At 45.0% G+C, this 6,034-nt stretch overlaps 1 non-coding gene across 1 annotated transcript; it reads right to left on the reverse strand.

Annotated features, from left to right (window-relative positions):
- Nucleotides 1-1,888: 1,888 nt before the first annotated feature.
- TRNAL-CAA (transfer RNA leucine (anticodon CAA)) lies at nucleotides 1,889-2,001 on the reverse strand. The gene is made up of 2 exons: nucleotides 1,964-2,001; nucleotides 1,889-1,934 (listed from the first exon to the last, which is right to left on the reverse strand). It is a non-coding gene; the product is annotated as a tRNA-Leu (tRNA).
- Between the last annotated feature and the right edge of the window lie 4,033 nt (nucleotides 2,002-6,034).

The following is a 6,034-nucleotide window of genomic DNA, read 5'->3' on the forward strand; positions in this document are numbered from 1 at the left end:
AATAAATTTAGCCTTTGAATTCCCATGGACAGAGTTGCTAAGGTAACCAAAACCAACCATATTGCTACTGTATATTGTCCCCATGGAGCTTCATTAGGGCCAATCAGTCATTTCCAGGGTAATGGAATGTGTCGCTTTCAAAGATAAGAATATATCTTTTACTGTGGTGGAACATTTTATTAAATATATTAACCCGTTGGCCTCTTAAAATCATTATAGTATCATAGTATCATAGTACTTAGGTTCAGAAAGGACGTAAACAGATCATCTAGTCCGACCCCCTGCCCCAGGAAGGAACAGGTGCCGGGTCATATCACCCCAGCCAAATATCTGTCCAGCCTCCTCTTGAAGACCCCCAGGGTAGGGGAGAGCACCACCTCCCTTGGGAACCCATTCCAGAGCCTGGCAGCCCTAACTGCAAAGTAATGTTTCTTGATGTCCAGCCTGAACCTTATCTCTAACAATTTGTGGCCATTATTCCTAGTAACCCCAGGTGGTGCCTGGTGGAACAGAGCATCCCCCAGTTCCTGCTGGTCCCCCCTGGTGAGTTAGTAAACAGCCACCAGATCCCCTCTCAGCCTTCTCTTGTGGAGACTGAACAGGTTCAGGCCCTTTAGCCTCTCCTCGTAGGGCCTGCCCTGCTGCCCCTTGCCCATGCGAGTGCCCCTTCTCTGGACCCTCCCAATGCTAGCCACATCCCTCTTGAAGTGCGGCACCCAGAACTGGACTCAGTACTCCAACTGTGGCCTGACCAGTGCCGCATAGAGGGGAAGGATCACCTCCCTGGACCTGCTTGGGGTGCATCTGTAGATGCACAATAAGGTGCACTAAGCCTTACTGATCACTTCCTTGCATTGGCAGCTCATATTCATCCTGGAGTCAACAATGACTCCAATATCCCTTTCTGCCACTGTGATGACAAGAAGGGTATTCCCCAGCCTATAGCTGTGTTGCTGGTTCCTTCTCCCTACATGCAGCACCTTGCACTTGTCTGTGTTGAATTGCATCCTATTCTCATCCACCCACCTCTGTAACCTGTCCAGATCTAGCTGGATTCTGTCCCTCCCCTCCAGCATGCCCACCTCACCCCACAACTTGGTGTCACCAGCAAATCTGGACAGTGTGCTTTCCACACCCACATCCAAATCGCTGAGAAAGATGTTGAACATTACAGGCCCCAGGACCAAGCCCTGGGGAGACTCCACTGCCCACATCCCTCCAGGTTGAAAATGACCCATCCACCACCACTCTCTGGGTACAACCATCTAGCCAATTTGCCACCCATCTCACTGTGTAGGTATCAATGCCGCAGTCACCAAGTTTTTTTAAGAGAATGTGGGAAACCATGTCAAAGGCCTTCTTAAAGTCTAGAAAGACAAAATCCACCCCAACACCCTCATCCAGGGACTTTGTGACCTGATCATAAAAAGAAACCAGGTTAGTCAGGCAAGACCTACCCTCAATGAACCCATGTTGGTTGCCCCTGAGCATTACCTCCCCTGCTGGGCCCCTGCAGATGTGCTCCTTGATAATTTTCTCAAAGGTCTTCCCAAGGAACGAGGTAAGACTGACTGGCCTATAACTGCCGGGGTCCTCTTTTCTCCCCTTCTTGTAAATGGGGACCACATTGGCCCTTTTCCAATCCTCTGGTACCTGGCCAGTGCCCCATGAGCACTCATAGAGCCATGCCAGGGGCCCCACTATGACCCCTGCCAATTCTCTAAGCACCCTTGGGAGAAGAGTATCTGGGCCTACTGATTTAAACACGTCCAGCCCCTCCAAAGGTTTCCTAACTAGGTTGTCCCTGACCCTAGACATGACGGTGCCTCCCCTAGATCCGTCTGCAATTCTAGTGGGGGAGATGTCCTGGTCCCTGAAAAAACATTTGTGTCAGAAGTGGGATTTGAACCCACGCCTCTATACAGAGACCAGAACACTCACCTGATCAGGAAGGCAGCTATATCTTGAATCTGGCACCTTAGACCACTCAGCCATCCTGACACCACAGCCATACTCATCCTTTGCCTTTAATTATTATCTTTACAAAATGAGCAGCAGAAAGATTAATTGCTGACAATTGCACACCAATGTGAGACACACAAAACTTAAAATGTTCTTAGATGCATGCAGATTTGAAAAATTGGGCTTGGGCAACCTTGTGGTTTATTATGGGCTAGTGCCTTTCACCTTTGTAATACTTGTCAAAATCTATCTCAGTTCCTAATTACCAGCTAGGATCTCTCCCCATGGGAAAGAAAAGAGACAAAATATATATCAAGTTCAAGCTCTTAAAGCATCCAAAAATATTTCAGCTGAGACATATTTCACCACTTAGATCCATCTGCTTTAGAAGAAGATCCTGCTGTCTTCAAGGAGATTAAACTTAAACCAACATCCATCACAAAATACTTTTGATTCCCATAATTTTGTCTAAGTTTTATCTTTATGGAAACATTATTTCTCAAATATATAAATGTATATACATATGTACATATATATACATACACACACATAAATACACACATATTATATACACACACACACACTATATATATACATATATATATATATATATATATAAAAAACCTTTGTTAGTAGCTTCAAAATACAGACTTAGGGTTGACTGAGGCATAGACACTGTAGTCCCTCTAGAGTAAAACCACACTATGGTAATTTCTTTCATTCTAGTAAGAAGTTATGCCATTGGATCAGCATTGCCTCGCAATCAAAATCAGCTGAATGTCAAGGCTCGTGATTTGGACCACAGGAAGTCAGCCATCATAAGAACAAAACTGGTCTCTGTGCTATACTAAAGCAGCTCCCATTTCAATCTCCAGTCCCTCAGGAAAGACAGTGGTCTGTGCACAAATGAGCAATGTCCCTTTAGAACCCAGATTTGCCACCAGGCCTCAGCCCTAAATTTCCTTTTAAGAAGCCCCAGAAGGATGGCCTATCAGTAAATGTCAATGGCCAGATACTTAAGGCATTGATTAATTCTAGTTTTTTCTTCTTTTACTTTTCTTTTCTTTTTAAATAAAGCATGTAGTTAATTTGTGGAACTCATTGCCACAGGAGGTTGTAGAGGCAGAGAGATTGGACAAATTCATTCCATTGGGAGCCATTAAAGAGAGCAAATCAGGAATGTATTCTTTGACCTCCCTAAACCCAGAGTCTGACAGGAGATGGATCAGTCTAGCTATGCCTCACTCATATATTCTTCTTGTATGGCACTGACTACTTGCCACTGTCAGAGACAAGATCCTGGGCTAGATGGACCATTGCTGTGACCCAGTATGGCACTTAGTGACTTCTAAAGCCATCACAGAACCCCTGAGCTTTTTATCCTAAACTCTCATAGACTGCAGGATAAAACAGTGCAGTATTATGGAGCCAGTTAGTCAACAGTGTTGTGTTGAGAAATAACTCATGCATGTGAATCAGGGAGTGAGAAAGCTTAGGAGACACCATCCATGCCAACTCTTTTCAGTGGCCTTCATTGGGTAGGATTCCTCAGAGGCGTTGGCTATAGTATGAAGCTGCTGGTCCACCATCCAGCAAAACCCCAAAGACGAATCTGTCCTCCCTTTGAGAGAAACTTTCACAACTAATATGGTTTGCACAACATTTCACTAGCACAAATGACTCTTGTCCATCTTATTTAATAATGTCTGCAACAGATTTCTCTGCAACAGTCCAGGCCTAAGGCAGGGAGCACAGGGTGGGCAAGGCATAGTTAATACCATGGTTGTAAAATCAATACCATACTTCCTATCTTTGTTTCAAAAAGTCCTTTAAAATAATGCTCTAACGGGACCTAGCTGTCAAATTCACTGCAGAATCACAGTATCTTCTGTATAAAACAGAGCAGGCCTTATCCACAGAACAAGACAGAGCAAAGGCAATGTTGCCCTTTGATGTGTTTGACCCATCTGCATGGCAGTTTCTCACACTGATAGCTTTTCTTCTTTGCTTCATTAAGATGAGGAATTTAGTGAATATTTAATGATGTGAAATTTTGGACGCAGTCCAGATGATCTTAACGTCAGTACCTGTTGGGAAAATAAATGCCTGAACAAAGACAATTGCGGTTTAGAAAACCTTAATAACATCTCATAATTAGTGGGGCTGTTTCTGCCACTGTATTGATAAAGGGACTAAATTTAGATGTGGTGTAAGTAAATGGAGCTCTAAGTACCTTGGTGGAATTGCCATTCATTTACATCAGGTCTGAATTGGGCCCAGATTAACTTAGACTTGAACAAGTCCCCATTACATCGGGGAATGGTACAATCAGTGGACAAAAGAGGGAATGAACAAGGGGCTCAATTCTAGGACTTCTGGAGATACAATATTAGCTGCTTGATTTATCTTGAAACTATGTTGCTTGCCTCCTTTAAGTGAAATCTGATGAAACGGCAATCTAGGTCAGAGACCCACCTGGAGAAGAATAAGTGTGTACCACAGCACAGACCAGCAGAGGCACCAGCATCAAAATATGACAGTACATGAAGTCAATGCAGATAAGTTAAAAAAAATAATCTTCCCCCTGTCTCTGATGTCTCCAGGGAATGGAGGGAGGGTGGTGAGCCAGCAGGCAACCCATATCCCAAGTCAGATGCTTTTAAGTAAGAGGCTTCTGACTCGCTGACGAAGAGGGGCAAGGTTTAATTCTCAGGGAATTAGGACACAGACAATACCTGTGGAGAGGGAGGCAAGTCTGCAGGTAACACTAGGAGCTGCATGCATGCTCTTGCAGGTGAAAGTAGAAAAGAGTCAGTCCCCAACACCTACATACAGATCAATGCATCTGTCCCAGTTCCCATGTTCAGCAGCACAATTTACCCAGTTGAACCCCCCCGGCTCCTCCGCTAGGTTACAACATGAACTAGGAATGGCTACTTGGCTAAGCAATGAAGCAAGCCAGGGACTCAGTCCAGTTCCCATAGGCACCTCTGCGTTAGCCCAGATTGTCCTGCTGCCTCCACGGTGATTTTTAAGTTGGGTTTGCAACAGCTGATCTCTTTGCTTCTCCTTTCCCAACACTGCAGTCAAAGTCCTTCTAGCTGCAATTGCTTTTTTTGGCCTCAGGTGAACCTCAGCCAATGCCAGCTGTTGTTGTTGGAGTAGTTTCCTCCTCACCAACAAACCCCTGGCGGAGAGACACTTCTCCCTACTTATGAAGTGCACCAGCCTGGTAGCCAAACTCCTGCTCCCATCCTGTCTCCCCAGTAGAGGTGGAACCAAGGATGCAGCGTCCTTTTCTTACCCCAGCCAATCACTGGAAATGGCAGAAGCCAAGCCAGCTTTCAGGAAAAGATGAATTGAGTAGCCAAGGCCTTGCCTCCTTAATGAATGTATTCGGTAAAATGTCAGTCGTTCCAGGCCACTCCAGAGTACATATGTTTTAGCAATGTTTCTCTCTGTTAAGGCTAGCAGGCTTGCTCAGAACTTTACCATCATGTCAAAATATTAATCCCACACCCAAGCTTGAAGGAAGATCTGCCAGGCATGACAAGGGGATTCCCCAATGTCCACCGCTGTCTTCCATTTTGCATGTGGCTTCACATATCTCCCCATCTCCCCTTCTTCCATAGCTTCCTAAGGGAGCTGTTAATGGACAATGCTGGTACAAGAGCAGATGGCTATAGCCTGGCCATGAATACATTTAGCCTGGAAATTAGGAAGAAGTTTCCATCCACCAGAGAAGTGATGTTTCTAATAGGATTGAAAAAAAGCCTCAGAGCAAGGAGTTTGCTCTTTATCTGGAAGATCTGACAGCTCCATTTGGTCAAAGAGAGTGAACAAGTATGGTGTGTGACATGCTCTCTGACATCCATTGCCACTGCCACATCCATTCTCTTTCGGACTTAGTGGAACTGATTATAAGGAAGAATTTCCAAGCCCCATCTCAACGTGCAGATTATGGAGAGGGAACATGAAGACATGAAAATAGTTGGCTGTCTCTCTGTCACAACTTCCCAGAGAAGAAGGCCATCAGCAACAACATGCTGGAGGCCCCTTCTTTGTTGCAATC

The sequence above is a fragment of the Alligator mississippiensis genome, chromosome 11, assembly GCF_030867095.1.
Source record: "Alligator mississippiensis isolate rAllMis1 chromosome 11, rAllMis1, whole genome shotgun sequence".
Taxonomy (NCBI): domain Eukaryota; kingdom Metazoa; phylum Chordata; order Crocodylia; family Alligatoridae; genus Alligator; species Alligator mississippiensis.